This window comes from Drosophila arizonae, chromosome X (genome assembly GCF_054131065.1).
Source record: "Drosophila arizonae isolate 15081-1271.41 chromosome X, UAZ_ARI_1.0, whole genome shotgun sequence".
NCBI classification, from domain to species: domain Eukaryota; kingdom Metazoa; phylum Arthropoda; class Insecta; order Diptera; family Drosophilidae; genus Drosophila; species Drosophila arizonae.
In genome coordinates, this window is record NC_142927.1 from 27,336,053 (window position 1) to 27,364,009 (window position 27,957).

Below are 27,957 nucleotides of genomic sequence, written 5' to 3' on the forward strand. Positions count from 1 at the left end.
TATATTACATATATGATGACAGTCTGAAGGAACAGTGAGAATATCTCTGTGAGTGGAATGGAATTAAACTGGGAACTGTCTCATATATTGGGTTTATCTACCTAGATATACAATGTCTTGTATACCTAAAATTACCAGCTATTGGAGGAACTATTTTGTCTATAATTGTATCCATCTGAAGACTCATTTTATATTTCTATTGACTGTAATCTGAATTAATTCTGTTATCGGTTCTTGAATTATACATATTTTTACCTTTAACAATATTATCGCAATGCAATACAGTCCATAAAAAATGCGATTTTAGAAACTGATGAGAGGATTAGGTTGAGTCTTGTATGCTTGGAGGTGTATATTTTTTTGTCATTTAAAGGAATCAGGAACTCTCCTCTCCATAAATTGCAGCTTGAGTTAGTATACAGCTAGTTAATATCAATGTCAGGCTTGAATATACTTGTGCTATGAATTGATCACGATGAGATGGGACTTGCAAACTGACTTGAATAATATTAAAGGTCGTGATGTTCTATTATGTATAAGTATTGTATAACTACAATATTATTGCATGCTCTCAGAGTATCTTTTCTACGTTTTCCAACTCGTGACTCTCTCAGACTGTGATGAGTAGTGCTGCAGTGGTATTAATGTAAGGCTGAGAGCCTCTACAAATGATATGGGCGTTGTTAATAGGTGTTCTGAGTTAGAGCGAGATAGCTAGAGAGGCCATTCGTAGAGGATTGGCATAGTCTCAGTGAACGTAGAGTAGGTGACTGGAAATTAACATTTTGCAGGATCACAATGGGAAAGAGATAGTGATTTAACAATTATTATATGATAAATTAGATGGTTGTCCATATTCGACGCCCTACAGGGCTGTCTATATTCAATGGAATTTCTTTATTTTAATCAAAGAAAAACAAAATTTTTGTATGACTATAATATTGGATTTATTTGGTGCAAGTAAATTTGTTGAATATGATATCTCTCAAATGGCTGCATTGAGCCGGTACGGCGTATTGTTCCCGTCTGTGTCAAATGATATAGGGTTGCCAGATAGGTGCGTCGAAGTCATTCCCTGTTTTTCTTGACTGCTCATATAGTACAGATTAGATATATCATACATAATGCCTTGGCTCATTTCAAGTTTTTTAACCTTTGCAGACGTTAAATTCAATCACAACTTTTTCTTCTATGATTTGCCGCAACAACTGAAAGATTTTGATGATTTGGTGTAGGTGCTGTGTTTAATTGCTTATGTGATGTCATAGATTTAATCTACTTGAATCGGTTGTGAACTATAAACTAATGAAGTTTATGACATCTGTGATTTATAGCCCAATTCATTTATAGCACGAGGCAAATCAAAAAAGATGCTTGCTTATCAAAAGGAAACTTCATGCTCTGCTAGCTAACCAAATAAGAATTGGTATGACAGGCTTAAGATTGTTCAGCTCTGGCTGCACTGATTGCTTTTGCAGCTGCACAGCGGGGCGTATGCGTAATGTCAGCAAACTGCAGGCGCAACGGGTTCAACAAATCCGAGTCGAGTCGAGTCATTGCCCTGCCGCATGGAGACAACGACTTCACAATGGCTGGCAACTTCCGCCTAGCCAGTCGAGCGCTCTTCTTCTGCCTTTCACTGCCTCTGGCTCTGGCTGTTCTTCTTCTTATTGTTATTTTTTTAAAACACATTTTTGCCAGACGGCGCCGTCGGTGTCGCCATTGTCGCAGCCAAAAGTCGCAGAAAGTCACAAAAACTCGCAAATATCTGATTCCATTGCCAGAGCCGAGTTAGCAGCACAAATACAACGAATGTGCGTAGTCATCTGTGCGACTAACTGGAGCCGGCATAATTCAGCACTCACACCCATACATACATATAAATATATACACACAACTCACACATCTACAGCAATTGCCTAATAGCAAATGCTTCATTACGTATACGCCGTGTTGCATAAGACGAATTATTGTAATTAATATGCATAAGTATACATGTGTGTGTGTCTGTGTGTGTGTGTGCGTGTGTGTGTGCGTGAGTAGGTGCACGCACATATGAGCACGTGCTTAAGTGTTTTCACACATGAGTTCAAGGTCAACGTCAAGGGCTCTCCCCCTAATGCAAAATTCAATGTCGCGAAAGTGTTTCACTTCACGAATTTCGGCTGATTAGCAAATTAATTCCGCTTTTGTTTAGTTTAATTTGAGTGTGGAAATTCAAATGCTTAAGAGCTCCTTGAACTTCTAAGTGAAGCACTCCAATTAGGCAAATATTTGTGCTTAAGTAGATGTTTAGAGATAACTATGGAACTATGGTTGGGTGTACTCGTTTAACAGATACCCTGAATTCTGTGCACACATACACACATACACACATACACACACACACACTTAAGCAAACACCTTATGCTGCTGCTGGTCTGCTCTTTGCCAAATTGGTTATTCAAGCAATTTTCTTTAAGATTTACTCTTAATATCTTAATGGAATTCCAAACATAAAAAACAAATCTGAATTGTAAGCTATTTTTGAATTTTTTCTTAAATAGCTGCTGTGAGAGGGCCAGTACAACATATCCGCAAACAATTCGAGGCAGCGTTTTGCCACACGAAGCTTTATGGTCGATGGGCTTGCTTGGTTTCATGGCTTTCAACCAATTCATAGCAACGATAAAAAGCAAATGGACTGAGTTATCGTAAAACTCGTGCTGCGCATTGTCTGACATTGTCTTTAACCTTTGTATTTGACGAGAGAGATATAGGGCATACGGGCAGACAGACAGGCAGACATGCTGCGATTGACTCAGCTCATTCAGCTGATTGGGAATGTGTATATATGAATCTATATTTCTATCTCTATATTTGTATCTCCTATATTTGTATATCCTTCTACTTGACCTAAATTCTTTTCTTACTTTAATAACACATAGCTCTTACATTTTCAATAGATTAATTAGTTATCTGTTATATAGCAAATTGTTTTACCAATACAGCCGAGTCTCTATAAGTCGAAATGGCAGGGAAATCATTTTTTTGTTTCTCGATTTACACAGATAAAAAAAACTATCGAGAGTTGTAGAGGGCGAATTTTTTGAAGGGAATATATTTTTTTTGATACAAGTTATCGAGACTAAACTGTAGCTAGTCACATTAATTTCATATATGTATATACATATAATGATGGGGCTCCCTTGGAGCAACAACACAATTTGATTCGTCTAAAATAAGAGTTTTTTTTTTATTACAATTAAAAGATAGTTACACTTGGTTACTAACCTAAAATAAGAGAATCAACAATTAAATGTTCATGCTCATATTCTTTATTCAGTTGAGACTTCAATTAATGCTTAACTTGTATGAGATAATAATTATTTAACAAAAAATTAATTTTATAATATTTGATATAATATAATATTCATTTAATTTTTTATTGAACTTCACTTTGTTAACTCTCTCTTGTTATACAATAGTATTGTTGCTACCCAGCTGATCTTATTCGATAGGTTATTTGCATACATCGATATGTGGCTCACATATGCATGTACATATGTAAAGTTCACCAACATATGATCAGTGAACTACATGTACACAAAGCTTACATATATATTAAGCTAGCCATAAATTTTTAGATTACAAATTTTTCTTTATAAGCTAAAATGAGTTTGATAGTCCGAAATTTCCCTCATCTGTATCTTTTTTAATCATCTATCTATTGATATGCGAAGAGCCACTATCGCAATTGTAATCTTTTTTGAATATCTGAATTGGTCTAATTTAGGGACAACTATTTGAGCTGTTTGACATCCTGACAGCAACAAGAGCTAATTCGATTTCCTTCAATCTACGCCAGGCAGTGCAGCCTTGTATATCTTGAACAGTTTCCATATGCAAATCGATATTTATATTTGACGACAGCTATGATTTCTGTTAGTCTGTTTCCATGCGATTTAAAAGCCATTGCCAAATCTATTTATTTTCAATTTATTATCATTGACATTGAAATATGTATATATTTCAGCCGTCAAAGGAGCATGGGATATAAGTTAATCTATTTGAATAGATAATTCATGTGTCTATCTAATCTATCTAATCTGTTTAATTTTGCTTAACAAATATAACTTGACTAAAATGGCGATCATTTTTTCAATGACTGAGATTTGATATATCATATAAATATTTTAATTATAACGTAGCAGCAAAGCGCGACCATTTCTATTTCAATTCCTTATAAAATAAGAACATTCTTATGCATAATCTACCATTTGCCTCTAAAAATATCCTTTTCCTATTGCCATCGTCTCCCATGAAGTGTAATTGGAATTTGGGACACACGCAACTCTCTCACGTCGCTCTACTCTATTTTGAGGAGGGTCTGTAGTCCTTGAAGATGAAGGCGTCGCCACAGCAGTTAAAATGACGGACTGAGATGTTTCTTAATGCCATGTTCAGGCATGAACAGGCATGATTCAATAATGACTCAATTTAAACAGCTTCACAACACTGTGAATACTTTAACATCTTTTAATCACCGGTGCGAACATCTATACTCGTACTCTATCACAGTTCTTCTCAAACTTTCTTCTTCTTGAACTGGTGTTGACACTCTGCTGAGATTGTGTAACCAGGATGCAGCATCGCGCGACAAAGCTTGTCAACTTTACATGCAATATATGGATACCTTAACAATTCTCATTTTAGTGTTATCGATTAAAATCCTAATCGAACATAATTTATATGACTATCGTTCTTCTTTAGAGTTAGACTCATCATATTTAAAGCATATATTTACATATATTTTATACAGTCTGGATTATTGTGAAGATCAAGTCTTCCCTTTTTCAAATATTAGAGACTTGTAGTTTGGAAAATATACACATATAAATGTCATTATTCCATTCGAAAAGTTTGATTACGAAACTTCATCTACAAAATAAGATAATGATGATAATTATGATACCATAAATTATGATTCCAAGCGCAGGCGCTGCGTCATCTGCGCAGTTAGCAGAGCGCGTACACATGTGTACATTGCATGACTTGTGGGGTTTCCAGAGTCCAATATGTACAGCCCTGAATGCAGAGAAGAAACGTAGAATTATAGCTGTACATCAAAGGGTTCAGAGGGTCTCGAGCAGTCTAGAGCAGAGCACTCTTCATATTAAAGAGTTTTATTTTACAATCTCTAATTAAATTTCTGTCGAGTTTTGTCTCGATTTTAACACATTTATCGGAAATAGTTGAGGATATACATTCTTGTGTTCAAAAAAAAAAAAAAAAAAAAAAACAAAAAAAAAAACAAAACAAAAAAAAAATGTACAAGGAAATTTGCAGTTTATATTCGAGGTCCAATGAAGTTGTTTATTCCTTCCATATAGTTCGTGATATTTATAAGAAAATAAACTTCGATTTAGCTTAACCCTAAAGAGCTTACGCCACCCCTCGACTATATGATTTTTCCCCCTTCAATTTTACTTCAAAGTCTTTCCTTTTGCTCTACTTTTACGACGATTTGTCTCTCATAGCCTTGCAGCTCGTGGGGCTAATCAATTTTTATTGAAATAATAATCAATTTAGAGTTTCCATTTTCGATTTTCGATTCTGGCTGATTTGAGTGCCTTGAGCATTGATTGTTTATTTTCTTTAGCGGCTTCTCTGCCCCTCTGCCGCCGCTTCAATTCGATTTTCGCATTGAGTGGAATGGTTAGCCTCAGTTTAGCCTCTGAATGCCATTTTCTTGGTCATGTACATATTTCTATTTTATTTTTTATTATATACATGTATATGTATTTTTTTCTTTTATAATACTATGTTTCGTATTTATGTAATGTGTCACACAACAGCAATAACAACAACAACAGCAACAAACGACAACCAGCGAAAGCTATAAAAAAATATTGCGAGAAAATTGCTCTAATGTGCCTTGCGTGTGTGTCTGTGTGTGTGTTGTGTTTCGCGTGTGTTGTTTGCCCTTTGCTTTGTTGTTATTTTGTTATTTTTGTAAGTGTTGTTGCCTTGTGTGTTGCTTTTGTTTTTGTTTTCTTTTTTTTTTCGCGCGCGTTTCTTAGCTGCTTCCGCTGCCGCCATTTCATTTGGCCAACCAAAATTTATGTCAATGCCACTCAGCAGCGGCAGCGGCAACAACAATAGCCGGCTAACAACAATAACTAAAATAATATCACGTGTGCTGCAGGTGTGTGTGTGTGTGTGCAGACATGCAAAAGTCAGCCCGTACTCCCGACTCCCTTGCTTCGCGCCTGGCAAACATTACTCCGCAGTTTCTGTTAATTGGCAACGCCAACACAGCCAGCCACGCCCATACGCCCACACACACATTCAGGGAAGTTGTGTTGTAGTTGCTGCTGACCCCCGTCAACTTTAGACGACAAAAAAAAAAAACAAGCAGAAGCTGAAGAGAAAGAGAGAGAGAGAGAAGAACATGGGACGCGACTTTTAGCCGCCATTTGAATTGCCCGGCAACTCGAGCGCCCTCAGCGACCTCGCCCAGTATTGTTGTGTTATTGTGGGCGTGGGGTGGGTCGAGCTGAGGGCAGGGAGCTGGCGGGGGCATCGGTTGCTATGGGGCGGGGCCGTCGGAGGGCTGGGCAGACGGGCAACATGGAACAAGTGCCCTTGATTTGTGTGCACGGCATGTGGCGGCGCGTTGACTATTTGCATTGCATGTCAGCGGCGCAGCGTGTGTGTGTGTGAATATGACTGTATGTGTGTGTGTGTGTGTGAGTATGTCCAATAATTTCGTAACATGGCCTTTGTGGCGATCTTTGTGGCGCGATAAGCAAAACTGAAAAAAAACACACAATCCAAGCTGTTTAAATGAAGTGTTGAAATGACCGACTATCGCATGCCCTATAAGACATATTGACATTCGAAATCCATATACTCATATATACTTATCAACCATCCACCATCTTTCTGCCCTAAGTTCTATATACCCTCATGTCTCAAGTCACATGGACTCCCCTCGATTACAGGGTATTTAGAGTGAAATAATACATTTCAATGCCCCAGTCGCAACTTAATTTTGCACTTTGGAGCTGAAGCTAATTACAAGTGGGTTCTGGGGCGGGGGCGTGGCATTCGACCCTATATTGCTTTGCCCGAGTCCTTTGACGAGGTCACTAGGCAAATGGATTTCTCCAGCTCTTCTTCTTCTCCTTCTGGGCTTGCCATATCTGCGTGGGTCGACTTGGCTTGACTCGACTTGACTTGGCTTGGCTTGGCTTGACTTGGCTTGGGTAGCAACTGCATGGGGCACACAGTTGGCAGCTGCATTTGCATTTTTCAACGCCTCGGCGCTTCATCTATAAAACACTATCCAACACAAATGCAGTCGAATATTGTTTGTTTTTACCAGAACTAAAATGTGACTAAAACGACAAATTGTGGAAGTTGCCATTGTTTTTCTTTTTATACCCTGAACCCATTGAAAATGGGAAATCAGGGTATAATGGTTTTGTTGAAATGTATGTAACAGGCAGAAGGAGGCGTGGCAGACCCCACAAAGTATATATATTCTTGATCAGGGTGACGAGCTGAGTTGATTTGGCCCTGTCCGTCTGTCTGTCTGTCCGTCTGTCCGTCTGTCCGTCTGTCCGTCTGTCCGTATGTTTGAACGCGTCGATTTCCGAAGATATAAGAGCTAGAGACTTCAAATTTTTTGTAAAATGTTCGTAATTACAGCGCGGATATCGAGTTTATCATTAAAATTCGATAACTCATCCCGATCTTTTTTTATCGATGAAAAACCTTATCGAAAACCAGTTATAAAATTATATCTTCTACACCTTTATTGCTAGAGTCTCCAAATTTTTAATGTATGCTTATATGCAATTTATACAATTTCGGTTTTTGTTAAAATTTACCCCCCACCTCTAAATTCACCCCCTCACCCTCACTTTTGTAAAACGCGTATTTCAAATACTAGAGACTTGTGCTTTGGCAATTACATGCATATTCATGTTATAATCATAATCTGAAAGTTTCATGAAGATCGTACGTCCACAAAAAAAGTTATTAAACAATTAAGTTCTCATAGTAAGCGCACACTGCAGCCCATGCGTGTTTATGCGTGGGTGCTTGTATGTGTATGTGTTTGTGTATGTGTGTGTGTTTCTTGTGTAAGCTGAAAGACGCGAAAAATTATTGAAATAGCTAGCACTCCAAGGGTTCAGGGGATCTCGTAGTCGAGCAGTCTCGACTAGAGCTTTCTTACTTGTTTTATGCTCGCTTACCAAGTGAATGGAGTATATTGGTTTTGTGTCTACTGGAATGAAAAAGTTGAGATCAGCTGTGTAACTATTTAACTGCTCTACAGATGCACTAAGTGACTCACCCATCGGCACTTGGGCCCTTCCCAAATATTACCTATGAAAGAATATTAGATAGCCGGCTTTGTGCAAATTTATGTTGTATTTTTTATGAAACAATTTGTATATGTATTTGCTTCATATATTAAATTAATAATAATATTAATATTATTAATTAAATATATATGTATATTAATAAAATATAATATTATTAATATACATTATTACTATTAAAAGTCAAAGTCGAGTCGAGTGGTTCCATGAACCACTGTAATCAATATACGTATACATATGCACTAATTACACTGGCCTACAAACAAAATGGGCATTTAATTTTTGTGGAATTGATTAAAGTTAGTTTTGTCGAGTGATTACTGTACTGCTCTATTGCTATAAATATATGCAAATTTATTCACATTCGCCTATAAATTTCGAATTTACATACAGACAATATGTGTATATTTTTACATTGAAGGCGGTGTAGTCCACCGTATTGGCTGAGCATATGTATAAGTGCACATCAATTACACACGCCTACAAGTTATAGTTTTATGTTGTTTGTATAAGTTTTTTGTTTGTTTTGTTTAACTTGTGAGACTTCGTCTTTGAATAAGTATGCGTCATCATTGAATTACTAGTATGTTTTACTACTTTTTTTTATATGCTTACATATTTATTCAACACTCGTCTACAAACTAAAAATTTATAGAAATTATTGTTGAATTTCGGACAGTTTGTTTTGACGTGTGTTTGTTTCCACACTCGCCTACAAACTCGAGTTTAATAATATTTTTTATTTACATATACATATACATATACATATGTTTGTTGTGTAGTGTAACTATTATTTTCTGAGAAAATGTTTCTCATTATTCTATATTTATATGTGTGTATCATTTTTATTACACTCGCCTCTCAATTAAAGTTTTCTTTTTTGTTGAATTTGTGAAAATTCGTATTGTGTGCATAGTATTTACACTATACTCCTAGTCATATACATGTATATATGTATATTTATTTACACTCGGCTACAAACAATATATTTTAATATACTTTTTGGGCAGTTCTTTAGTTTGTGTAACTACTGTATTTTTATAGTACTATCCATATTGGTATATATTTAATTACACTCGCCTACAAACCTAAGTGTAATATGTATGTTTGTATATGTAGATCCTCAATAGGAATTGGAGGGGATAGTAGTGTTGTAAACTATCGATACCTATGTATAAAACTATCGATACTTAACTACAGTCCCCTCGATGCTCTACTCATTATGAAAAAAAAAAAAAAAAAAAACAAAAAACCAATTCCATTGAACTGGAAAAGCAAAGCGAATACTTAAACAGTCTACAAAATTAGTACAAAATTGTAATAGAGCCTTTTTTAAATTCTAAATATTCACCTTGTTGGGTGACTACTGTACATATAGTGTATAGTATATCAATTACACTCGTCTGCAAGTTAAAGTTTCATACTATGAATTGTTCAACATAAAATTGACTTTTGGTATTTTCTGCTCATGCACATACACATATGCATTTATATATGTACATATATATATATGTACATATATATAGATATCTAATGTTGCCTTGATTCATTCAATATATATATATAATATATTTCTTTATTTTTTTGGGCGCACTCAACAAAGCTGTGCGAATGAATATTCATGAATGTGCGCCTTAAAGAACATATAATCAGCTAACTTGATTCGCGCTCAAAAGTACGCTATGAAAATGTGTGCCAGGCACTGCAGCAACTCCTCGCTCTATATGCACGTGTGTGTGTGTGTGAGTGTGTGTGTGTGTGTGTGTGTGCTGGCTATGGCTCCAGCTCAAGTGCTACCAATTAGCTGTCGCTGTTAACGAAGCAAGCTACATAGCTGCACCTGGCCCCCCTGCGCCCTGGCCACTCTCTGACCCCCTGCCAATTTGGCCTTGAACTCGCTTTAGCCGGCACGAAACACCGCGCCAGTCGAATGAAAGTAAAAGTTGCACGTCGTCAGTGCCACATGCGGCATAGCTGCATGAATAATGTGAATGTTGCACATGTCTGCCTGCCGTGTGTGTGTGTGTGTTAGTGTATGTGTTTGTGTGTGTGTTTGTGTGTGTGTGTGTGCTTGTTGTCCGCATGCTGCAAGCCTTTGACGAAGGTCGCTACTGCGACAGCCATTAGCTCAGCTACTTGCCACGTTGCCAACGTGCCACTCTGTGCCTCAGCTCCTGCCCCTGCTCCTGCTTCTTCGCCTGCTCCTTCGCCTGCTCCTGCTCGTGCTCCTACTCCTGCTAATGTCGCCCGGTGACGTCATCGTTGCAGCACAGCGTCTAGCCACTGGCCCAAGTCTCTCAAGCTCTCACCTGGGCCGCAGCCGCAGCTTTGTCTTATGCTGTGTTTGCTGCAACTGTTTTGCATTTATTTATTGCTCGCTGCGACAAAGTTGCTGCCACAGTTTGCTGTCGGCACCGATTTATTTGCTGCCCCACCAGCCAGCCAAACAGCCAGCCCGCTCGCCAGCCGGGCTGTCGTTCATCTTTTTTTATGGCTTGCAGCTGACTTTTAGCTGTTGTCATTTGGCTGCTGCAGCTGCCTTTGGTTGCTGTTGTTGCTATTGTTGCTGTTGCTGATGTCGACATTTATTGGCCGTCAGCAACTTTTGGTTCGCAACACGCGAGCAACTTTCAAATTGCATTAAATCGCCCGCCTGCTGATTGACTTTCAATGACTATATGTGACTCCCTGCGAGGACAACAGCAACAACAACAACAGCAACAGCAGCAGCAACAGCAGCAACAACAACCATCACAATTATAAGTTGTTTGCCAAAGTTATGAGAGGGAAAGGGAGATTTGTTTTTCATTGACTCTGTGTCATTCAGCCTCTCTTACTCTCTCTTTCTCACACACACTCTCTCTCTCTCTCTCTCTCTCTCTCTCTTTCATTTCTATTTCTCTCCTTTTCAGCATTTAATCAAAAGTTGAAATGCGATTGTTGTTTTCCAACAGCTGCTGCTCGTATTGTTCATGTTTTGTGCTTGAGCTGCTAAGCTCCGGCCCGTGCTGAAACCAAGGAACAACTAGCACATACCCTGTAATTGCAATAGATTATCATATAAGACCCCTTTTTACCAAAAGCAGCCAAATGCGCCAAGCTCTGCCTTTCATGAACAGCGCCACTGGGCTGAGTGAGCCGAGCAACCCTCTGGCTGCTGCTGCCAGCAGGGTATTTGTGTAATGCTCAAAGGAAACAAATGTAGTACAATAGAGCTAACAAATTAAAGTCAAATGTCAAAAAGGGCAAACAATAAGCACATTGACTAAAGGGCGTGCGACAACAGCAACAGCAACAACAACAACAACAACAGCAGCAGCAGCAGCAGCCAAAGGACTGCCAAAGAACAACAACAGCAACAACAACTGTAAAGTAGCAATAGAAACAGCAGCAGCAGCAGCAGCAGCAGCAACAATGGCGCAGCAGCAAGAAAACTTGCAAAGCCAAGAGCAACGACAACAATGAGCAGCAACACCACAGCAACATCAGCAACAGCAACAGCAACAACTCTTGGCCTGTATAAATAACATTTTTGTTGAGGCGCCTCGTATGACAAAGTGTCCGCTTAAATGTGCGCGACACACACACACACGCACGCACACATACACACGTACACACACAAGTTGTAGACATAGACCTATTGCGCACTCAAGTGGCAGCATTTATTGCTATTGCTGCTGTTGTTGTTGCTATTATTGTTCTCCTTGTTGTTGTTGTTGCGGTTGTTGTCATAGTTCAAACGCCAAGAAGGGCAGCAACTGCAGCGCCGACGCCGACAGCGCTGCGCTCTATAATTCCTTTGTGAGTTGCTGTTGCTGCTGTTGTTGCTGCTGCTGTTGCTGCTGCTGTTGCCTGTGGCTGAGCGCCTCGCGTCAATTGATGAGCGTCGCTGCTGGCGCAGTCAGTCCAGCATGTTGTTGTTGTTGTTGTTGCTATTGAGTTGACATTCTTACAAGAGATTGTTGTTGCTGCTGCTGCTGTGGTGACAAACATTTCTTGTTGCTGCTGCTGCTGCTGCTTGTGCTGCTGTTGTTGTAGAGCGTGTGCGAGCGCCTTCTCAGCTGTCAGCAGTCAGCAGTTTTTGCCATGTGTGTGTGTGTGTGTGTGTTCTTTGATTATTTAGATTCTTTTATGGTTTTTCTTTCTTTCGATTTTTTTTTTTTTTTTTGACAGTTCTTTTGGGGCCTCAAAATGTTGCTGGCGCTGTGGCAGTTGCCGCTGCTGTTGCAGTTGCAGTTGCAATCGGCGCGGCACGGCGCACAAATAAACTAAGCGGAAGCGCCGCCAGTTAAACACGTTCCGCATACGCGCTGCCTGCCTGTGTGCGTGTGCGCGTGTGCGTGTGTGCGTGTTGAGCCAATACGCACACTTCGTGTCGAACGTGACCCGTTTCCTGGTTTTCCACACGTTTATTTTCGCTTTTTTTTTTGCTGTTTTCATCTGGGTTTCCCGCCAAAGAGTGAAATAAAATGGGCTCGCAGGAGGCGACTGCCCCAGCGGCCGGTGCTGTGCTCCATTTGGTTTTTGTTTGAGTGTATTAGCAACCCTTTTTAGTGTGGTGCCAGAGCGCTGCCATTGTGGTGCAGTGGAGCGGCTACAGCGACTGCTGCCAGACAGCCGGCTGGTGGGCGACGTTTTAAGGATCTGCAGCGCCCTCGAGAATGTCCTGTACAACAACATGTAAGCGATGTCGATCCACCACTCACACTCCCCCTGTCCCAAGCACTCCACTTATCCACTTGCCACTGCCATTCCACTCCACAAATCTCTCTCATCTCACACAGATTGCCAAAAATCAAATATTTACAGGCAGATTGCATATTCGAGTATTTTGTCGAAATCTTAAAAACGACACACAGAAAATCAATTCGGTACGCAAATCAAATTTCTGTATGTGTGTGTGTGTGTGCGTGTGTGTGGTCGACTGACCCAGTCTAAAATAAAATACATGCTTTATTGACCGTTTCGTTACGAAAAATAATGGCATACATCAGCTCCAGACTCGCAACTCGAACTGCTTACACTGAGCGAAAGAGTCTAGCAACATTTACTTGACATATACTCTATAATTACTGTTGCTATTTTACATTTCGCATTTCCATTATAAACATATAATATTGCAAAAAAAAATGTATACAGATTGTAATAAGACATATTTTAAATAATATTTATAACCAATTGCATTGGATGATTAGGGCAAACAGTTTGCCCTAATTTAAAATACAATCCATTTTAAATAATATCATTTGGAAGAACAATCGGTCTTATAAGCATTGTTAGTAATATTTAGATGACTCACTATTTATACCCTTTAAAAATTAGTAGGCGGGGCATAATGGTTTTCTAAGCATGTATGTATCTGGCCGAAGGAGGCGTAGTAGACCCCATAAAGTGTATATATTCTTAGTCGATATAGACTTTTCAATCTATCCGCCCATCTTTCCTGTTCTCCCGTATGGAAACTGAGATTTAAACTAAAAATGCTAGAGAATTTTACATATATGCAAATTTATACCATACGCAGTGCAAACTTATCAGAATTTTCAAAAAACTCATCCCATTTCTTTTTCATTGATAATAATCGATAGTTTTGCTTTGTGTGGCATTAAAACTGTTTGAGCTAGAGATTTCAGATGTATTTGATTTGTATAGTCTTATGTAAGGAATACAAGAATTTTGAAATTGATAGATTTTGTGCACTACGCCCCCTTTGCCCTAAATTTGAAAAGACTAATTTCAAGTATTAGAGTTTTGTGCTTGGACAAATACAAATACACACATTTGAATGCTTTTATCACGTTCTAAAATTTTGATGAAGATTGTCTACAAGGTGTTTTATAGAACAAATAATATTCCCAAGTCGCAGTTCAAGCGCAGTGTCTGCGTTAACTGCGCAGTTAGCAGAGCGTGTCCTTTTGCGTATGTATGTGTGCATGTGTTTCTGTATGTGCACATAAAAGAAGCGAAGTATGATTGGAATATCAGCTGATTGCAGGTCACAGGGAATCGCTTAGTCAAGCAGTCTCGTCTTTTTTTTTTCAATTCTCTCTTAAATTTTGAAAAAGTACTACAAAATCGATAAAGGCAATTGAATATTATTTTGAAATTAGATAAGAGTAAATAATACTGAAAATAAATAATTTTAATTTTTCGAGCTTAATAGAGCTAAAAGTAAAGAAGGAAATTTCCAGATGACTAGTCAGAGTTCTGTGAGATTTATATTCATTGTATAACTTCCACTTTAAAGTAGGCTTGCATATATACTATATACCTAGTATTGTCATTATTCAAGTTTTTGCTATTATCGAAACTTCCAATTTTAATTTAAAGCCTCAAAAAGACATTTCTGGGTAATACATAAATATGTAAATTTCATTTGTAAATAAACACATTTCTCGTAAAGGCTTATTATTATAAATTTAACATGTCTATAGGATATCAACCTCTTCGACTTTTATATGATTTCAATATATTTTTATCAACGTCCTCTCAAGTCCTTTTTTCGTGCTGTGTCGCTTCTGCTGCTGGTAATAAAATAATATTCTTTAATGTGCAAAGAAATATTCATTTGATATTCGCAAATTGTGGCTGTAAATCATGCATTTTCATACCCTGAGCCCATTGAAAATGGGAAATCCGGGTATAATGGCTTTGTGAAAAAGTATGTAACGGGCAGAATTAATCATCGCAGACCCCATAAAGTATATATATTCTTGATCAGCACGACGAGCTGAGTCGATATAGCCCTGTCCGTCTCTCCGTCCGTTTTATCGAAAATAATCGAATAATTGATTCTGTTTTTTCAGCCTAATTTGAACACTTTTAAAACTAGAGACTTCAGATACTTCAGATTACTGTGTATATCAGTTGATCGATACGAAGATTTTGGCATTTACAGATTTTGGATGCCACGCCCCTTTCGCCCCCAATTTGTAAAAAACGCATTTCAAGTACTAGAGACTTGTGCTTTTGAATGTACACACATATTTACCATATGATTACACTCTGAAAGTTTCATTAAGATCGTATTTCTACAAAAGTAATTATTCAACAATTAAAATCTCATAATATTGCCCACATTGCAGCGCAGCCCAAGCGCAGTCGCTGCTTACTGCGCAGTTAGCAGAGCGCAGGCATATGCGTGCGTGTGGATGCGTGTGTATGTATGTGTGCATAAAAGAAGTGCAAAATGAGTAGAATATCAGCTTAGAGGGTTCAGGGTATTTCCTAGTCGAGCAGTCTCGACTAGAGCCTTCCTATTTGTTATACCCTGCAATGTTGAGAAGGGGTATATTGAGTTTATAAATAAATTTGTTTAACTTTTTACTATTTACCGATTGACTCCATTTAAAGAAATAACTAAATGCTATGCCAATGGTTGGAAAAAATATGTAATAGTACAGTAGAACTCCGATTATTCGAAATTGCAAGGGGATGCTTTCTTTTCGATTTCCACAGTAAGTTAAACTATCGAGAATTATTGAGAACAAATTTCTTTCAAGGCAATAAAAAATCCTTTTCTTATCGAATCAATTTGAATTATCGAGACTCGACTGTATATATTTAAAATGAATAACTCTTACTCTCACTTCAACCTATATCCAATATTAATATACGTATATGTTCTTACATACTAAAGCTAAGGCAGCTTAGTAGGTCAAATACAGGGTATCTGGCAGTCAGGCAATGCCAACTGGGCCACTTGCCTCCTCATCAAGCCTCATTTTGCGGTTCGTTATGCGGCCAATCGATGCGTGGGGCGTTTAGGGCTTCAGGCAGCTTAGCGCTGCCAATCGATATGCTATCGATATCTTATCGAAATGCTAATTGAGCCACTGCCAGTGCTGAAGCGGAAGTAAACAAGGAAATGGGAAACCACAAATTTTGCACCCATTGCTTTCGCCACAATCGCAACAAACAGTTGGCCAAACACATCCAAGCTGATTGGCCGTCTAACTGACTGACAGGCAAACAGGCAGCCAGACAGACAAGTAGACAGCAGACTGGTTGACTGACTGACTGGCTGGTTGACTGGTTGACTGACTGACTGACTGACTGACTGACTGAGTGGCAGCTAAAGCGCCATTAAAGCGAACACTTTGCGTGTTTTGTTTGCCTATTGCTTGCGCTGCTGTTTGTTGTTCGCTTGTCTAAGCCCCAAGACGGTCTGTAAATGCAGACGGACGGGCATATTTGTAGTGTATATATACATGTGTGTGTGTGTGTGTGTGTGTTTGTGTGTGTATGGCATTTACATACTAATTTATGTGCATACATATATACTTATGTATATATGTATATATCTATATAAGTACATATATAACTTGCCAATGTGGAGCAGCTGTCTATAATTACACACACATGTGTGTTTGTATGTGTGTATTTTGGTCTGTTTATAGAGAATTGTGTAACCTACACACAGCAATAAAATTAAAAGTAAAAGTAGCAGAAACAAATTTTTGCGCCACTTGCTGACGCTCGCCCTCCCCGCTCCAATCCATCTATCTCGCTCTCTCACTCGCTCTGTCACGCTCACTCCCACACTGATTTCCGCCCGACAGCCGTCTCGCTTGCACACGTTCTAGTCTGACACTTACGACCAAATTACAAGCATAAATTGCTGGGCGCTAAAGTGCAAGTGACGAAGAAGAAGTAGTAGAAGACGAAGACGAAGACGATGAAGAAGAAGAAGACGACGCAGCAGCTGCTGCAGGTAGCGGCAATCGGCATGCCAGCGGAAGACAGAGAGAGAGAGAGAGGGAGAGTGGGGCGCCGGGTTGGGTGTCTTGCGGGCGTGTGTGCAGCTAGTTGATGGCGCCAAAGTAACGTTAAACGTTATTTTCATTTTGCCATTTTCATTTTCATTGCATTTTCATTGCATTGTTTTCCGAGTCCTTCGGCGTTTAGCAATCAATTTTTTTTGGGTCGTTGTTCTAGTCGGCATTTTTCTTACTGCTGCTGTTGTTATTGTTGTTGCTGTTGTTATTGTTCTTCTTCCTCTTCTTCTTGCCATTTCAATTTCTAAAGTCAGCCAAAACTTATCGAGGTGTTTGAGTGTGTGTATGTATGTATGTCCGTGTCTGTTGTATGCCCGCCTGTGTGCGAGTGTGTGTGTGTGTGTGTCTCGTTGCGCTGGTGAAAATGTTCTGTGCCATCGTCGTTGCCAGTTGCATAAACGGCGCACGCGGACGCGCATGAAACGAGCGAAAATTTTAATGAAAATTACATAAATGAAACGGTAAAAGACTAAAACTACAAAAAATCCAAGTAAAAACAACTTAAAGACGACTGCAGCAGCAGCACGGCAACACCAGCAACAGCAGCAACACGGCAGCAACAAGGCGCACAGCAGCGGTCCAGTTGAATGTGAGAGAAAGTTTGGGCCAGTGCGAGAGCGCGAGAGCGTGACTCCACGTATCAAAAGGTTTCGGAAGGCGGCCTTCGTTGTTGCTTTTGTTGTCCCATTACGCACGGTGACACTCACACACACACACACACACACACATGAATCTAGCTGCACGACAAACGGTTAACTTATGCTAAGACAATAACAAAATCAAACGGAGCAACGATTGCCGCATGCTGCCTTGCATCTCGCTCAGTCCCATGTGCGTACGCTGAGCGTGTGCAAAGACGCGCGCGCTCTCTCTCTCCCTCTCGCTCTCGCTCTCGCAGCCAGTGTGGCATGCGGCCGCTCTCTTCTATCTCTCTCCGTGGGCATCTTCAGCTCACTCGCAGAGTCTGAACGGCCGCTGGAAACGTTTTGGCAAAACTGTGAAACATGCAAAACAACTTATTTGTTGTTGCGCTGCCCTTATCCGTTATCCGTTTACCGTTTGTCGCGTGCGTCGCCTCTATCGCTTGTCGCCTGTCGTCGCAACTGAACAGCTTAAATTATGTTTTTGTTCTCTATTTTGATTCGCGTCTTTTTTTTAGTTCTTGATATTTTTTGGTTGTTTGTTTTTTGGCAATAATTAGGCACAAGCCCAAAAAAGTATTTTACGCGCCTGCATTGACTTGCGCAAAGACTGTGTTTGTATGTGTGCGTGTGTGTGTATATACATGTGTGTGTGTGTGTTTGTTTGCGATTGTGGCACACTTAATTGCATTTGAAAGCCGCAAACAATTGTCGAAAATGCAAATCAAGTTGCAAAATTTACAACCGCAAAAAAAAGAAACAAAAGTTTTTGGCAGCACTCGCACACACACACACACACACACATGCATATATATGTGTGTGTTCTATGTTACTGTGTCAGTGTTACATTGCCAAAGCCGGCGCCAGTGCCCATTGCCCATTGCCCATTGCCAAACTGTTCCTCTTGTCCTTTGGCTGTGCGCCTCAGCTGCTGGAAACGTTTTGGCATTTGGAACATGCCCACAAATAGAATTGTTGTACTAGTTTCTATTGTGATTGCTATTGTTGTTGTTGCTGTTGTTCTCGTTGTCGTTGCTGCTGTTCGATGTCGTTGTTGTTGTTGCTGCTGCTGCGCTGCTACTGCTGCTGCTGCTGCTGCTGTTGCTGTTGCTGTTGCTGCTGTTGTTTTCCTCATTGCGTTGGGGCATCCGCACAGCGCGCGCGGCATTTACGCAACGTGTGGCGCGTTTTGCGGAAATCGAAAGCGGATTTTTGTGTAAATTCTTTTAAATTTTTTTTCTCGTTCTGTGAGATATTCAGCTCCAAGCAGCAATGCGAAAAGTGCATCTGAATTTATTAAAAAATACCGAAAAATAAGTAAAAGTAAATCAGCAATATTTCCACGCTAATAAATGAATGAAATGTAAAGCGCGCTGTTTGCTCTCTTCGCTCCCACTCTCGGAGAGGCTAATCGTGTATGTGTGTGTGTAGGTGTAGGTGTGTGTGTATCGCGTCTTACATGTTCCTTCATATTCGTGCCGGGTTTTGCTTCTATTTTGTTTTTGCAAATGTAAACAAATTTTGTGCCTGGCAGCAAAAACAGGGAAGAAAATAAACAACAAAAACAAAAGCTGCTGATAGCGCGTTTCACATAGTGCTCCCTATGCATGTCTATATATATATACTTATTTGCTATAAATATATATGCACCTACATACATATACTACGTATGTATATATGTATATGTATACTTGTATATACTATATATATATATGTATATATATAAATAAAAGTACATATATTTGTATTGGCTCTGGCGCTTGGCGCATGCTTAGCCCATATTTCGCTAAGCCAAACCATGGCCGGCCGTCCATCGTCCACCGTCCGGCGTCCGGCGTCCGCCACCCGCGCTGACCAGCGATGCAGCCCTGGCCTCGCCGCAAGAGCCATAACAATGACACATTTGCCGCAACTGTCGTCGTTTAGTTAAGTTTATTTAATGTCAAGCGACTAACTGTTTAATTGTCTGCGTGTACACACACATACATAAATGTGAATGTGTCTATAAACAGATCTCTCTCTATGTGTGTGTGTGTGTGTGTGTGTTTGTTGTGTCTCTTGGGGCTCTGGTGGCGCCTGGTGGCGTATACTTAATATTTAGTTTTGTAATTATATGCGCTGCCCCAAGCCAAAATGTGCTTAATTAATTAATTAAAACAGAGCAGCAGCAACTGTAAAACAACAACAGAGACAATCTTTGTTGTTTTTTGTCTGTTCCGTTTTGCCGCTGGATTAGTTTGCCGCGTGGCGCCAAGCTGAGCGCAGCTCGACGGCGTTTGCAGTTGACGGCGTTTAATTCACACACACACACACTCAGATGCACACTACACAAAGACACACGCACACATACACTATACACACCTGCTGCCGGGCGGCGGGAAAGCCCGCTTAACAGCTGCTCGCAGCAGCAGCAGAGAGCGACAGATGTGCGAGAAACAGCTGAGCGCGCGTGTGCGAGCGAGACGCATATATGCCAACGACCTTGTGAAACGCAATGAAATGAAATGAAATGAAATGAAACGGCAAACAGTTAAGCGAGCAGCATGCGAAACAAAGCGCAATTAATTACAAACCTAAATTCCAAAGACACAACACAAAAGGAAAAACGCAATCAAAACAAAACAAAAAGTAAAAATAAATAAATAAAATAATAAAGTAAAAGAGAGAGAAACAAATACGAAATAAAGACGAAACCCATTTAGCAAATGTTGTTGTGTCAGGCTGCGCTTAAACGTAGGCTACGCTAAAGTTTGACAGCAACAACAGCAACATGTGGCCAAACAACAACAACAGCAAAATTAACCAAGCAACAACAACAACAACCAGCAACTTTTTACCATATACAAATAGTTTTCTAGTTGTCAACTAACGAAAATGCAATTTTTGTATATATATTTATATGTGATATATGTATATGCGTGTGTGTGTACGTGTAGCTACACTTATATGCAGCACTGTTTAAAGCACTCGGACAGCAGATTAACATGGGGAATACACATGCATAGTTTCTCTGGGTCTCTCGGCAAAAAGTTTGACACAAAACTTTGAGCAACACCCAACGAAACTTTGTCGCACAACTGTAAACAAGCCACAAAAGAAATGTTTCTAAGGCTAGAGTTACACACTTAAATAACGGTTGAGCAATATGGAAAAGTTTGATCAGTTTTTAATTTGCGTTTAAAGAGAAGATAGACCAGGAAAAGAGAGGAGAGATTGTCAAGTGCAATGCAAAGGGAGCAGCTACTATAGCTATTCGATATACACAGATATATTTATAGAATAGTTTAGGTCTTATAGATAGAGAAATGCGATAGTATAGATAGGTATAGGTGGTTTAAATTGTATAGGTAATGAATACGGTATAGATAGTAAGAATAGTATAAATTGTATGGATAGTATAGATCGTATATATAGCATAGATTGTATGGTATAGTATAGATAGTATAAATAGTGTAGATACTATAGATACTATAGATAGATACAATAGATACTATTGATCCTATAGATACTATAGGCACTGTAGATACTTTATATACTATGGATACCATAGATACTATAGATACTTTAGATGCCATTATCATCGGCTATAGTAAATACTCTTCAATATATTAAATAATACAGTAGAGTCCGGCGCTCAAGGCTCCGTCTTTATAACCGGAAGGCGCTATAGCCAAATAAGCTTGCTCATACCAGTTTATCTGAAGACCAGAATTTTTGTCTCAGTAACCGTACGGACGCTATGGGCGAAGTCCTTGTGACCGGTTTCTACTGTATATTAAATTAAGAAGAAATTTACTGTCTATAATGAAAAGCTGCATGCAATGCCATTTGGGTTGTGAATTTCGTGCGTGTTTACTAATTTCGAGCTCTGCTATTTGATTTTCTACTTTTGGTGCACAACTGATAAAAAGTATGCAAATTTGTTTATTGACCACTTCTATTATCAGCCAGCATCGGTATAGACATTGCCTGGTTCTCTGTTTTCTGCAGCATCGTATACACTATCTCAATTTGAAGAAAAAGTTCATATACTACATCGAGTCGCAAATTATATCGTTATCTCGCATTTTATTCGCTTGTTCCAATCAGTAGAAGGTAGACTTTCAGCTTGCCTTGAAGACTTGATTTCAATATATACTCTACTATACTATATATACATTAAAATGTTATGAAAAGTGCAGTCTTGGAGTTTGATTTTGACTTTGGACTTTGGCAGCACTTGCGGGCACTTCACAAAGTTTCCTTTTTACTGATATTCAAAATGGCCATAAAAGTGAAAAGTTATACCTTTACCCATGCGCTGGCTCTTTAAGCTTGAAATCATAGTTCGTCATAAAAGTATGCAGTCAAGTATACAAGCTGAACTCTTGCAAAAGCAGTAAATGAAATGCAAATTATGTTCAACCTCCAGACCAAATTTTATGGTCTTGCAAGTTTTGGCAAACTTTGTAGAAATATTCCAAAATACATAAACAAATAATGATGCATATATATGTATGTAGCTGGACTGAAGATATAAGGCAAATCACTGTATATAACAAATGTTGCTCTAATGTATATTCTTATTAAGTGAAAACATTAAATATTTATTTTTAAAATTGACTAAAGTTACTTATACGAATTGAGACGGGAAATATGTGGGAAAAATGGTAAAGAAAACTATTCAATTTTGGATAAACCATAGCTTAGGATTCACTTTTTATGTAAATGTTTTACATTAGTAAAATGTACAAACGAATTCAAGATCTCCGTTGTTAAGTGTACTAAAGTTTTATCATAGCGTTTATTCATTTACCCTGATATAGTTCATGTATACATATAGTCGACTCTCGTTATTTCGAAATTCAAGGGACCCTTAAAATATTACGAATTATCGAATGTTTGAAATATTAAATGGCTCGAAATATTGAGAGAAAATAAAAAGAAACAACTTCGAATTATCGAGAGTTTTTATTTAACAGCTGATATTTTACATATTCGTAATGTACTTACTTATGTTCAAATTAATTAATCTTTGAAAGGAACTCATTTATACGCATTTGCTTCGAAGCATATTGTTGCTGCTCAGACTTTTCAATAATTTTTTAAGGAGAAAAAGTGTCTGATATGCTGTTTCATCAGTTTCGCTTTGTAGATAATCGTTTTGTAAGTTATGCGTAGCACGCAACCACGCACAATAAAGAAAGGTAGTTGCAGCGGAGTCCAAAATTACAATCCACAGCTCTTACTAACAAGCCAAGATCTTTCGCCAATTTGAACTGTCGAGTGTTTGACCATATGAGTATGAATTACGGCGTTTCAGTTTGAATTACTGAGCGCTTTACTTTGAATAAATGAAAGGCTCGAAATCGCAGGTTTAAAAAAACGAGAGTCACCTGTACATATGTATCTATGGTATGTGCTATAACTTTATCAGTTGCTAATTCCTTATACCCGCATAATAAAAAAGTGACCTGCAGCACTCCCTGATGCGCGTTGCTATTCATATCATATTATGTTTAGTTTTAATGTTGATTGAGCTATATATGTATATCTATATATGTATAACTCAATAAACATTAAAATCCTTTCCTATAGAATTGCGTCATATATGTCGCCATACAAACTATGCTCTAAAAGTTTGCATTATTCTTGACTTTACACTCTAGCAAATTGTTTTGTAGAAGAAAGAAGGTCGATGCACAAACCCAATATACTCTATTCGCTGAGTGAGCGAGTATCGCATTGGATTCACTTTCAGCAGATTTGCGAATCTCATGCAACTTCTTCACGTAATATGCAAATCCAGCTGGTACTCTGACTCATTTCAATAAATTGATTTTCTGCTGAGGTCTTGCTCAGGCTCAAAGTGCTCGAGCCAAGATTTCAGCTGGTGTCATTTGGGGCTCAAACTCTTTTGATTACACTTCTGACTGGCATTTGCTTAGAGCAGTCATTAGATGCCCGCATAAGACTGCAATTTATTAAATAATAGACTCGAGAGCTGTGCTGATACCAGATCACAAGGCAGGAGGCGAATGGCAAAAGGCAAAAGGCAAAAGACTGTCAATTTGCCTTTGTCGGCCGCCAACTAAATGTGTGTGTGTGTGTGTGTGGGTGTGTGTGTATTGCAGTGTTAATATAAACTAAGCAAATGCTGTGCCGCAAATGGAGTTGTGCGCCGCAAGTACAGTGAAGCACAGCCAGCACGACCAACACGACAATAAATCACAATAATAATCATAATAACAACAAATAAATAAAAAAAAGTACAAATATATTGGAAAAACGGCTAGAAAGGCAGCAAGGATTGTGTGCTGGCCGACATGTTGCAGCAGCAGCAGCCGCAGCAGCTACAGCAGCAGCAACAGCACCAGCATCAAGAGCAGCCCCTGTGGCCAGGACCAGAGCAGCCGTCAGCCGTGTGTGAGTGTGTGTGAGTGCCGACCAGGATATACGAGCTGCACACGCACAATCGAGCAACATGCAGATGATACTTGTTGCTGGCGGGTGAGTAAAAAAACGCTAGAAAACTCTGGCCAAAGGGCAATGGATGCCAGCCCCACTCAACATCTATGTGTGTGTGTGTGTAAGTGTGTGTGTGTGTCTGTGTCTGTGTAACACAGGAATCTGTACGTAACTCGATGTCTAACCAATTGCAGCTCTCAATCAAAGCCTCGATTCGCAAAACCCAATATATGCATATCAATTCGCTGGCTCAGGCTTCTGCTACGCTTTTGCTTTCTCGCATCATGCACATTGCTTCTCGTTGGCTTCTCGTTGCTTAACGCTCGATGGCAGTTGCAGTTGCAGTTGCAATTGCAATTACGATTGAGTTTGCCGATGCGACTGCAATTGCAATTGCATTTCGATGTAGTACTGTATACGCTCCGTTTCCCGCTCTGCCCATTTATTAGACCACTTCAATGCCAGACTAATCACTGACTTTCCTCTTTCTCTCTTTTTCTTTCCCTTTTACGAATGCTCTCAACACGAATGGATATGCTGCAACCTTCAGGTAAGTCGAAACGATATAAATATAAGACGTATATGTATTTTACCTGCGTAGTACTCGAGGTAGAGGTATTCAAAGATTTGACGTTAAAACCCTTTGTGAATTACAAACTGCTTGAAGAACACAATTTTCTTTATTTCCATGCTCATTAGTATTTATATATATATTGATTCTTTATCAAGAGCTGAGTTTTGACAGCTGTATATATTTACATTTAAATATAACAGAGTGTAAGACCTTGTGGGAGTACTAATAACTTTTCAATCTAGCAATCTATGTTAAATTGTTTAACGAACAGTTGAATATATGTAGCTCTATTTCAGCTGTTGTTAATATTGGTAAATGTATAAATAAACTTACATTTATTTATTTACCAATATTGGTAAATGGAGCTAGAAAGACACAGAAAAAAACATGCGCAGTCATCTATAGCCTAGTTTATAGGTCGGTAATTAGTCTCCGCCTCGAAATGTTTGCAGATGAGTGAACAATTTGGAGTTGTTTTTTTTTTTTTTTAATATTTTTTTAATTTTTTATTTTAATAGAAACCAGGGACCGTAACGATTATAGCTTTTATAGCAAAAAATTAAAAAAATAAGAGTTATTTTTTGAGTAATTAAAAAAATTTTTTTTTAAATTATTATAAATAATTTATATGATAAAAATCAAAAATAATTATTATAGATCAATTTTTATATAAAACTCAAGTCATAACTCTTATTTTCATTTTTTATAATAACAAGTAAGAAAGCTCTAGTCGAGACTGCTCGACTACGAGATCCCCTGAACCCTTCGAGCATACACGCATACACACACACAAGCAGCCACGCCTAAACACGCATTGGCTGCAGTGTGCGCTTACTATGAGAACTTAATTGCTTAATAATTTTTCTTGTGGACGTACGATCTTCATGAAACTTTCAGATTATGATTATGACATGGAATAACATGATTATAACATGATATGCATGCATTTGCCAATGCAATAGTCTCTAGAATTTAAAATACGCCTTTTATAAAGGTTTGGGTAAGGGGGTGAATATAGGGTGTGGGGTAAATTTTAACAAAAACCGAAACTGTATAAAATACATATAAGTCTTCATTTAAAATTTTCAAGCTCTAGCTCTAAAGGTGCAGTAGATATAATTTAATTACTAGCTTTCGATAAGATTTTTAATCGATAATAAAATATAGGGTGTAGCTATCGATATTGAGAGAAAAACTCGATATGCGCGTGATATGCATGGACCTAGAAAAACAATATACTTTTTTCACTTTGGACAATGAGTATAACAACTGAATATTCCTAGTCTTAATCAATTCATGATTATTCCAAGATGTGACTGAAAAAAAAGAAATACCTAACTATATAATAGAAAGATAAGAAAATCTTCAATTTATAGAAAATTCTTTATGGATCAGTACACAGTATGGGAAAGTCGTGAGCGGTCATTGATCATTGACTCACTGTGATCTTTGTGTGTGTGCTTTTGCTGAGGAGCTCTGGAGCAGCACCGCGGTCATTACGGTGGTCGTGTGCTTGGAGGGCTGATTAGTAATGATTGAGGCTGACCTGCAGAGCAATGGGCACCTGATGACCGGATAAGCTGTTGACAATGAGCACGTGTCACTCCTCGTGTGTGCATCAGTTGGAGCCGAGCACATTCGTGTTCAGAATTGCATGCACAGGAGCGATGTTGCCCTCGACAACGGGGTGTCGCCAATCTCCTGGCAGATCCAGGCAAACGCCCCGATCACTTGATGATCCACTGCTACATCGCGGGCGCTGCGACTTCAGCAGACTTGAGTACGACCATTCCAATGCCCGAACTGACACCAATGACCACAGCCAGTCTGTGATTCCTCTTGGTTACTTTGATTCAATCCCAAACAAACATGTATCAATATGAATAGTCGTTGTTGAAGCAACCAATGTCATATTTTGAACTGCCTTGCTTTATTATATATTGCTTTAGCATGAGTTTACATTTGTCAGCTGCTTAACCTTCCCTCGCGATAAGAAACAAAATGTTGGGAACGAAGGCAGTCTGATTTGAGAGCTAGACGTCAAGCTGAACTCAATGTTTGCTTTCTGTCTGCTGTCTGAGCCTTATCTGCATTTCTCGAATGCCCACATAGAGGGAGGTAAAGGGGGCGTGATAGAGGGTGATATAGAGCAACAGAGTCGTTCCGTCGGCACACGTAAAAGCTCTTCTTCCTCTTTTCGATTTATTGTTGATCATTATTAAGTGATGTATATGAAATATAAATTTATATATACATATAATGTCTTCAGATTAAGCGTATTTAGGTGCTGTGTCTTCACATTTAAAATAGCAACGTTTGTAAAACGGTCTAAAGTCAAAAGCTTCCCATCGAGGGATAAATAGGGATTATTTTAATTTCAAAAACTTTACACACAGTCGAGTGTCGTTAATTCGTAACCCGCTAAATCGAAAATCGCGATAAATCGAAAATCTATGCCCTTGGACAAAGTTCGTTCTCGACAAGCCTTGATAATTTCAATTTTTGTGTACATAAAAAAAAAAATAAAAATAAATTAAAAAAAATTGAATTGAAAATCAAATTATAATATATAAAATATAAAATGTAAAACGTAAATATAAAATATAAATATAAAATATAAAATATAAAATATAAAAAATGAAATATAAAATATAAAATGTAAAATATAAAATATAAAATATAAAATATAAAATATAAAAATATAAAATATAAATATAAAATCTAAAATCTAAAACTAAAACCCAATCCTAAACCTAAAATAAAAATATAAAATATAAAATTAAAAATATAAAAATATAAAAATATAACTATAAAAATAAAAATAAACTATAACCTATAAAATATAAAAGATAAAATATTGAAATATAAAATATAAAATATAAAATATAAAATATAAAATATAAAATATAAAATAAAAATATAAAATATAAAATATAAAATATAAATATAAAATATAAAATATAAAATATAAAATATAAAATATAAAATATAAAATATAAATATAAAGTATAAAATAAATATATTTATGTTACTTTTTCAAACTTCATTCAATCCCAGGAAGTTTTCTAAGATTTCAAGCTTAGCCTAAAGCTCTTCAATAGTTGAAGCATATAATTCTAATCACATTTATTTGACGCTTTCTT

At 38.2% G+C, this 27,957-nt stretch overlaps 1 protein-coding gene across 10 annotated transcripts in view; it reads left to right on the plus strand.

Moving 5' to 3' along the window:
* Window positions 1–27,957, plus strand: part of Sh (Potassium voltage-gated channel protein Shaker) — a 206,676-nt gene that overhangs the window by 93,007 nt on the left and 85,712 nt on the right. The window lies entirely within an intron of this gene.